This window comes from Callospermophilus lateralis, unplaced genomic scaffold (genome assembly GCF_048772815.1).
Source record: "Callospermophilus lateralis isolate mCalLat2 unplaced genomic scaffold, mCalLat2.hap1 Scaffold_112, whole genome shotgun sequence".
NCBI lineage: Eukaryota > Metazoa > Chordata > Mammalia > Rodentia > Sciuridae > Callospermophilus > Callospermophilus lateralis.
The window spans coordinates 308631-319144 of record NW_027511460.1 but is presented as its reverse complement, the minus strand read 5'-3'; positions in this window follow the sequence as shown (position 1 = coordinate 319144).

Sequence of the window (10514 nt, the reverse complement as noted above, 5' to 3'; positions counted from 1 at the left end):
TCCTGTTGACTCCCCTTCTCTTGGGAGACATTTATTACTTTGTTACCTTTTGCTCTTGCAATAAACTTGCTAGGTTTTTGTTTATTTGTTTGTTTAATTATTTGTGTCCTGTTCTTCAATTCTCTGCAGAGGGGAGGAAAATGGACTCTTCAGTAACAGAGGAAGGAGGATCCTCCGAGCCCAGATTCTAGGTTCAGACTAAAGAACACAGCAACCACCACTCTACCTAAAGATAAAAAAAATGACGGCAGCCATTGGATCCCTTAGGCAAGCAAAGTGATGGAAGGCCTCTGGAAAAGTGCTTCCATATTGGTAAGAGAGAGAATGGGCAGGTAAAAAAATGCAGATTTGGCCTCTTACCTTTGAAGCCCAGCTCCAGGTGCCCAGGCCTCAGGCTTCTGAGCCACCCCATCCAAAAGCTCTGGGACATGCAATCCCCTATACACCCCCTGCAGGGCGGTTCTCAGGTCTGCATGGAGTGGGGAATCCACTGATGGCTTGCAGGAGGGCAGAAGGACAAGTCCAGCTTTGACTATACTTGTGGTGCCCAGGGCAGAGGTCGTTCAGATCACAGCTTCCTCCTTCTTCTCACCCCATCCTGGCCCTGGGTTTCCAGGTGGGGGGGTCTCAAGGCATCATGGTTGAGCAGCATTCAGGCGCCAGGGGTGGGGTAATAGGGACAGGACCTTGGAGCCTCAGAAGGGCAACTGGGTGGGGGTATCCAGGGGCTTAGAGGTCAGACCTGAAAAGCAGAGAACAGAAAGTGAACGTGGGACTAGAGCCTCACCCTGGAGCTGCTTGCCCTGAAAGGTTGGAGAACCAGGCAGGGTCCACTACAGTCTGGAAGCCCAACAACCCACCTGTCTGCGCAGCGCCCCCTTCACCCCAGGCCAGCTTATAACAAGTAGCTCTTTTCTTTCCTTGCTTAAGGGTCCCATCTGAACTCCACCTAACCTGTCCTTCCCCACAGCTGATGGTGTAGTAGGGGAGGAAAATGGGGTCCTGAGAGGGCTCAGTCCCCCTCCATGGAAGGTCAGGAGCCTTCTTCAGTAAAAGGGTAAGTGAGATTCTCACTATATGTAAGCATTTAATGGATTGTATGTATATAATATCAATAAGATAAAATACAATGCATGTTTGTACTCGACCCAGACACATATTATTGAGACGATTATAGATTGACCATGTTGGGTGGATTGGCTTTCTTCATAGAGCATAATAGTTTCCAGATTCATCCACTTACTGGCAAAAGACATAAAGTCAATATTTCATGATTATTTATAAATATATATTTTTAGTTGTTGATAGAACTTTCTGCTTATTTATTTATTTATATGTGGTGGTGAACCTAACCCAGTGCCTCACAAGTACACTACCACTAAGCTACAACCCCAGAGAACACTTGATTCAGTTTGATTTTTTTCTGCCTATATTAATATGTTATCTTTAAATAACATTTTAATGTAGAACTATTACTTTTAGTCTTTTTCTCCTAGAAATTTATTGTAAATCTCTCTCTTATGTACTTGGAATGCATAGAACTATTTATTTTGTATTGCAAAGGGTGTTCTGTAAATATGATACTTTAAGAATTTCATCAGAAATTATTAGTTAATCACCTGTTCATTGCAAACATGACAGTAAAATCATATTGGGACAAAATCATAAGTAGATAATTAAAGTTAACATTGTACAGTGATGTACATGCAATGATATTTAAATTCATATAAAACATTGAATTCAGAAAAGTTATGGAAGTTAATCACAGTATAAATCAATAGAACAACTTGCTACTAAAAATAATTGCTAGTACAAAGAAAATACTTGGTAGCAAAAGAGAAATACAAAGAAAATACTTGGTGGCAAAAGAGAAGTGGTATCCATATTTATAGTATGTTAATATTCTTTATTCAAAAGCATTTAAAAATAAGCTAGAGAAAATATGTGAACAAACACGAAATTTAATTAGATAATTTAAAAGAAACTTTGTGTTAGGAAAAATTTAAAATGCTTTCACTCTAAAATGTTTTATAATTTATGTATTATCTTCTAAAAATTTGTGAATAAGACAGTACTTGATTTGACAATATTTGATTTAATGTTAAGACCTCATTATATTTATTAGGCTGCATTTTGCATGACATTTGAATGTAGTTTATTCTGAAATAAGATATTTGAATGTCTTTGCTGAATGCCTCTGCATTTTTTTCACTTTTGAGGCAGAGTTTTGCTAAGTTTCCCAGGCTAATCTTAAACTTAGACTCTTCCTGCCTTGGTTCCCTGAGTAAGAATTACAGACATATGCCACTGTACCTAAGTCATATTGAATTTTTATAGTGTCAGATCAATGTACAGTTGTTTTATCCATTTAAATTTTCATTTTAAACATTGTGCTTAACTAAAATGGGAAAAATTATCTATACATAAAATAAAGTCACCTACAGAATCAAAACAGTTTTGCCAGATTATCACTTGAGAAAGTATCTTAGAGGGGAAAAAAGAGAGTATAAATTCAAAATTTTAAGCCTGGGCTTGTGGCTCAGAAATAGAGGGCTTGCCTGGCATGTGTGAGTCACAGGGTTTGATCTTCAGCACCACATAAAAATAAAATAACGGTATTGTGTCCACCTATAACTAAAAAAATAAATGTTAAAAAATTCAGTGTTTAAAATGTGTAAAGTCAGAAAATCATTCTAAATATAGTCATTTGTCAATTATTTAATATAATAAAGGAAAACAAAAGGGGTAAATTCCAGAATCTTTATTTGACATGAGAATTTACATTTATGAAGGATTATGTGTGATATTTCAGCAATGGAATTGTATTTCAAAAAAATAATGAAAACAAACTGAGTCAAGACAAGATAGAAAAGCATTACAGTTTTCTCCATCCTATTATCTTTTACTAATTTCTCCCTGAATCCTTTCTTCTCTGTTTCAGGATTCCAATAATATTTGAGTTGGAGTTCATACCTCAGTATGAGGCCAAATAAAAGTTATTTCATGTGTGAGTGTTCCGCAAGTACATCAGTACACGTAGTTAGAAAAACTACTTTCATTGGAAATGTAACCATATGACCTAAATGATTTAACAGGCATGTAAATGTTTTAGAGTATTTGATAAAAATGTTATGTGACTGAATATTACAGAATATGTAAGTCATGTGAGGTACCATTAAGTAGTTATCTTGTAGTTCTGGGAATGTAAGGGTAGGTAGGTGTTATGTTAAAGGAGAGATTTACCGAACAAAAAATTGGTAGGAAATCCAAAGTGATGGCAAGGTAAGCGTCCACTCATAACTCTCAATAGACTTCGGTAACTCCTAACATGCAGTTCCCAGAAATATGTAGAGGGCCGAAGGTTGAGTTCCTGCAGGATAAAACTATATCTTCTGCTCTACTCCATGGAAAAGGAACATGTTAAATTAGGGATACCCAAATCAGATAGATTGGACATCTACCAACCCACCTGCTCATCCCTGACATTACACTCTGGTAGAGATTTAGTGACCAAGAACCATCTCAGTACTTTTATTATACAGGTTTTTTCATCAAAAAGATTTCTTGTGATAAAGTTGCTTTAAAAGCACCCAGAATTAAGGTTGAAGATTAATAACCCAAATATAATTATCAGCTTGAATCCGTAATTCTCTACTCATAGGCAGTTGGTGTCTGAACTTTAAGAACTGATAATTCCGTGGCCAGTATAGAACCTCCTTGTGTACAGGACATCACCAGAGCAACCCTGCAGTGTTCTTTGGCACTTTCTCAGAGACCGTTGACAGAAGAAGCATCACTTTAGTCACAGCTCCCAACAGCTTTCTAACTCCACATACAACTCCTTTTTTCCTTTTCCCTCCCCCTTTGTCCTCTTCTCCTCCTCTTCCTCTTCTATTTTTCTCTCTTTTTGCCCTCTCTACTGCCTGCCCTTCACCCTTCCATGGGGAGCAAGCACTTGGATATATAATTTGAACAATCAGGTGTGAATTTTCCTTGCAGAATACAGACAGTTTAAATATACCAAACTTCTTTTTAAAAATTTTTATTTATTTTTTTAGTCATAGATGACAGTATAATGCATTTTGATATATAATACATACATGGAATGTACATACATCAATCATTATTGTCTATTCTATTCTGCTGCCCTTCCTATCCTCCCTACTCCTCCCCTCCTCTTCCATTCTTTCTCTCTATCCAATCTAATGTGACACACTTTTTTTTCTTTTTCTCATTACAACATCATATATGTATTCTGTATAACAATGAGGTTCTCTTTCCATTTTCTGTACAACTCCCCTTCTCCCTCTTTTTCCCTCCCACCTCTCTTCCCTATTTAGTGGTAGTCTTCTTCTCATGCGATACCTAACTTCTTAAGGTAAATCTGCATTAGAATCATGTTTCCTTGGGACCATTAAAATTAAAAAGTCATTTTGGATGAGAAAGCAAGTTGTCATGCATAAGTTGCAAGTGAACTATATAATATGTTGATGGAAGTATAATTTTACTTGTTGTTTGATCATCTGTAATTTTTCAACTTAAATTATGAGTCTTGTATGCAAAGAGAAATAACACTGTAGCATGAACTGCTATTCACCCGTGTTGGTTTATTTGTCTTTGTGCAACTCTTGGGATAGTACCCACTGTTTTCCACAAGCTAGGCAAGCTCTTTACCATTAAATTGGTACACCCCAATCCCTTGCTGCTGATCACTGAGAGGGAAGTCTTAGTTTGAATTTTTATTTCATATTAGGATGCTAAGTTCATAGAGTGCTGCCGTGTGCTTATAGCTGCCTCAAAAACCTAAATCCTCACTAAAATAATTCACAAATTTTAACTCTCTTCAAAGCACTTTAAATTTTATATTAGATCTATAGGTTTTTAATCGAAAATATGTTCCTAATAAAAGAATAAATATTTTCAATTAATAATCATTTTTTAGATACTAGTTCTGTATAATCACATTAGAAATTCAGTTTCATTTTTTTTCTTTTTTGCATGGTGTTTGAGGTTGTTATATATGAAATGCCAAAATATTTATCTAGAAACTAAGGATTTCAAATTCAAACTTTTTTCATACATCTATCTGCTAATATTCACTTTAACTCTGGGCTACATTTCTTTTCTAGAATATAAATAAGAAAATGTTGATTTCATTATGTTCTCTTAAACATGAATGTAAGAAAGAACACATAAAAGTATCTGGAAATAAAATCTTTGTAAATTTTCTATCAAAATTGGGGAGCAATTTTGCTGTGCGGTAAAAACAAATAAAGATATTTTTAAGTTACCAAGGGCTATATATTTCCAAATATGTGTACACTAATTGTAAGTGTTATAGAAATTGGGTATTTATAATTTTTTAATTCAACTATTTACATTTACTTGTACACAAAAGTCTTGTCTTTTGAAGTAATAACTTTTTGCTCCTAAATGCTTAACAAAAAAGTTAGATTATGTAAGCTGACTAAGTGGGAGGAACTTGGTACTATAATATGCTGTTTCTCTTCTGAAATGCTGCTTCTATTCACTAACAGAACTTCAAAACTGTCTATGCAGAAAGCATGGAAACTATAGAAGGCCATAATAAATAAATTGAAAGTTCTGTGTGAGTTACATTGATCAGAAATATTGATAATGTTTTGATATATTTTTTCCCAAGATTTTTATGTGCATGTAGGTTTTTTCATTTAAAAATTAGCCAGGATAATAATGATGGAGCAAGAATTACCCTTACAATATGGCGGATGGCGAAGAGCCCGAGAAGAAAAGAAGGACAGTAGAGGAGCTGCTGGCTGAGAAGTTAGTGCTGCCAGGAGGCTGGGGCCTCTCAGGAGAACCCCGCCTCCCGCCCCAGCGCGGGCACAGCCGCAGCGGCCGAGGCCCGGCGGAGCCGGGGTCCCGCCGCCACACGGGGACCCCGGCCTGCGCTACAGCCTGGGGGGCGCAGGGGGCCCGCGGCCGGCTCCCCGCGCTGCGCGCCAGCCGGTCGGGGCAGGGGCCGCGGGCCGGGTCTCCCAGGCCAGCCCCAAGACCTCCGCGCGCCTGGGGAGGGTCCGAGGCCCTGGCTCGGTGGCCATAGTGACAAGCCACCCCATCCTTGCTGCCCCAGCAGCTTGTGCATGGAGTGACAGTTGCAGGTCGGGCGCGCACTGTGTGCCAGACCAAGTGCCACGGTCTCTGTGGTCGACCCCTAAGAGCTAGCTAGACCACCTTTAGGTGAGGTCTGTGGCTGTCAAGGGATCTGCTCAAGGGGACAGTGCTAGTTGTGCAGCAGAACCCAGCTCTGCATAAGATGCCTCTATTATTATTATTATTATTATTATTATTATTATTATTATTATTTAGTTGATAGATCTTTATTAGTGGAGCCCCATATTCAGTATCCTGGAAGGTTCTATGTGATACTGCCTCTCAAAAACCTTTTCTGTGTGTGTTTAGTGACAACCATCACCTGACAGTGTGATTCTTTTGTTTTTTGAAAATTGGAACCTCTGTTTCTTTCTGAGAAAAATGCCTAAAAGTTCCTCTGGTCAAAAGTGATCTTTAAATCACACCATTCTCACTCAGAAAGGTACATAAGCAATAGTATAGTGGAAACATCACAGTTCTGAAAGTGCCCCCAGGTATCTCATACCTCCTGATCCAATGTTGAAGGCATAGACAGAAAGTTTGCAGAATTCTTTTGTAAGTGCCAAATGCAGAGAAGTCTATTTCTCATGGAGTGATTAGTATTCTAAGTTTGAGCCTGGGCTGCTCTAGGAACCCAGAAATAGGCTTATCTATTTCATCAAATGGATGAAATAAAAAAAGAAACAAACATATAATTCTTAGTTTTAAATGAACCAATATAATAAGCAAGACAAACTGGAAAGCCTAAACATAACCACACTGAATATTTCCTATTCTATTTGAGCAGGTCTGGTGTGGTTAACTTTTCATTCCATAAAACCATAATAGTTATAGGTGTGACTTTTTCATATTGATCTTTACAGTTGAATTTACTGTGTTCTGTGCAGAATAGCTGTTGATGGTGGGTGTGGGGACACTGGAGACTGGGAAGGTCACTGGAACCATGTAAAGAAGTTCGTTGAGCCATCTGAACCCTTCACACACCCTGATTTTGAACCAAGCACTGAAGTGAGAAATATTTATTTTTAAATAATTGCTCTAGTAGTTTACATTTTGAAAATGCTTCCTTTTTAATTTGCTCTTATAATGCAAATACTGTTTGGTGAAACAAAGTTATCTTGAAGTATTAAATTGAATATTTAATGATTTTATTTGAATGACTAATACATGAGTCACTTTCATATTATGTAAGTTGAAAATTTTCAGTTCATAACTTCATTCAAGTTGTTACACTTTAAATTCTTAAAGCTCAAAGTAATTTCTGTGTGCTATAATAGAATTTTAAACTGATTGTCTGACTTGAAGCTAATGTTCAATTAGATACAACTTGCTTTTCATTATAATGTGGAAAAAGGAATCTTTACAATAAATTTTTATATACTTTTATGTTAAAAAAAGAATTACCCTTAATATAGGGTATAATTAATAATGATTTAAACTATAACGAAAATATGCTTGTTGTCTGTCATCCTAGGAATCTATTCCTCTACCCTGATGTTTTTTAATGTGAAAGAAGCATGTTAAAGAGAACTTCTAGTTTCATCTTCAGATTTTTAAATTGATAGTATTTTATGTAAATATCTATAAATGTTTTAAACCTGAAAATTTTATTGACAAAAGAAGAAACACATTAAAAATAGAGAAGTCTGATTAAGGTTTATTACTGTATTAATTTAGAAAGGATGGGAAAGACAAGGAAAATGTTGCTATTTTATAATTAAAACACTGAATTATCCATGCAGCTAGGTCTTCAGCAAGCACTTTATCTTTAACATGTGACTGATGTTTATTCCAGTTTGCCTACGTCACTCAGCAAGATTACTGTCGTGTCCTCAACCAAGCAGAAATGAATATGCAAAAAGTTGAAGAGGAAAGAGAGATCCTTATAGTCAAAGAACATCAAGACCTTGATGGAACTGGAATAAGGAAGGGTCACATTGTCATCAAGGTAAGACCCAGAAGCACTGTCCTTCTAATGGAAAGGAAGACTCAAATAGTATAAGGTATGGCAACTTCAGGTTTGTTTCATTTTTCATTGTCAAGCATAATATCTTTTGAAAGTCATCACTTGTTACTAAAAACCTTTGCATGTCATGATTTATTTATAGCATGAATTATTATCCTTATTACTTACCTGATCGCTTTTTTGTTGAAGGGTAAAGATCAAGGCATTAAATAAATCCTATTTAATCAGGATCATGATTAAACATTTTCTTTGTTACAAGGAACCTCAGAAGGGTTAACCAAGCAATTGGTGGAAGAGAATTCAATAGTAGATCCAACCTTCATGGAAGAATTCCTGTTGACCTACTGGGACTTTTCTTTCTAGTCCAATGGAAGTGGTAAAAAGTTATTGGAGTGGTTTAATGATCCTAACCTCAGAGATAAGGTTGCAAATACAGTTTATGTCAGCTCCTAAGTATGTAGTACTTTTAAAATATAAGCTTAAAGATACATTTCTCACACCAGTTGTCATTCAAGTTAATGGAATATAAGAAAATAGTTTTTAAAATTTCATCTTTATTCTCTTAATTAGTCATTCTCATTATTACGTGTTTTGGTGTGGGTCTTCTGTAATTTGTACATTTGGGCTCCTGTAAGTCTCTTGTATTTGATTTTCCATACCATTCTTTAGGATTGGGAAATTTTCTATTATTATATCATTGAAAAGATTGTGCATTCCTTTGGTTTGTATTTCTGCTCTTTCATCTATTCTGATAAATCTTAAATTTGGTCTTTTCATGTTACTCCATAATTTTTGGATGTTCTGCTCATGGTTTCTTACCATCTTCTCTGCATGTTCAACTCTACTTTCTAGGTTATACATTTTGTCTTCATTGTCTGAGCTTCTCTCTTCCTAGTGGTCTAATCTGTTGGTGATGCTTTCTATTGAATTTATGATTTGGTTTACTGATTTCTTCATTTAGAGGATTTCTGCTTGTTGTTTTTTTAATTTTGTTTACGATCTTTAACTCTCTATTGAAATGGTCTTTCAATTTCTGTATTTTTGTTTCATTTCACTCCTTATACTATCCTTTACTTCATACATCAGTTCAACTATGAACTCCTTCTTGGACATTTCTTGAACTCTGATATCAGTGGCTTCTGTTGTTGAAGCATCTTTGTTTGTTTGGGACACTTTATTTCTTTGTTTTTTTTTTTGTTTTTTTTTGCAGTTGTTAGTGTGGTTTTCCATCTAAAAGTATGGATCTAAGACAGGAAAAATTTTACTCTGTAGACATATAGTGTCCCTGAAGGTTTCAAGCACTTTGCATTTGCTTTCATTTTGAGTTATTTCAAATGTGTTTTGAAAGTGAAGTCAGATGATCATTGAATATCTTCACAAATCCATGGTGTCTCCTGGAAAACAACATATAAACAGTCTGTTTATAAAGTAGAAATATGTAGTTCAGAAGATCATTTTTATTAATAAAATTCTTGTTGAGGTTTGATTTTTATTAGTTTATTTTTTCTTTTTTAGTATTTTGAGGTAAATTGAAACTTAAATATCTCATTTGAAATTAATCTAATCACCAATCTTCAGATCTCAAGAAAACTCAGGAAAACAAATTGCTTTTTCAGGTTACTTGAGTAGTGTTATTGTGGGTGAATAACCACTTCAGTGACTTTGAAAAAGATCCTGCAATGACTCAGTTTCTAGCAGAATTTGAAAATAAGCTGGAAAGAGAGGTAGTAGGTGTGATCTTTTTTAGATCAGCTTTCAGTTCATTCATTCCTCCTGTCTAGAATTGACACCACTCTTTTGAACCCTTATAGAAAATGGGCAGACATCTAAGGCTGTTAAACATTGCATGTGAAGCTAAGGCAAAAAGAAGATTGATAAAGTTAACAAAACCAGCCCTGGATGCTCCTCTTCATTTTCTCTTATTTGGGGCTCCGAGACAGGATCTGGAATCTTCGTTGACAGTGTTGATTCAGGTAGCACAGCAGCTGGAGCAGGCTTGAAACAGGGGGATCAGGTATGGTATTTCTCAGTCTAGATATAAGGAGGAGTTTGGTATTTTTGTTCTTCAGTCAGTGATATTGTAATTTTATAATTTCACTTTTAGATACTAAATAATGGTCAAAACTTTGAAAATATTCAGCTGTCAAAAGTTGTGGAATTTCTAAGGGATAACACACATCTATCTATCACTGTGAAAAACAATTTATTTGGTAAGTATTTTTGCAGACTTTCATTTTTATCCTTTGCTTGTTTGAAACATTTAAATCTTAATCATGAAAGAAGTAACTTTTATAAGTAGTGTTTTATAAATATAGAATATATTTTATAAATATAGAATCCATTTATAAATATATAATTAGACCATTATTTCTTATCTGTGTTTATTGATAAAATGAAATGATCGTATGTTGATAAA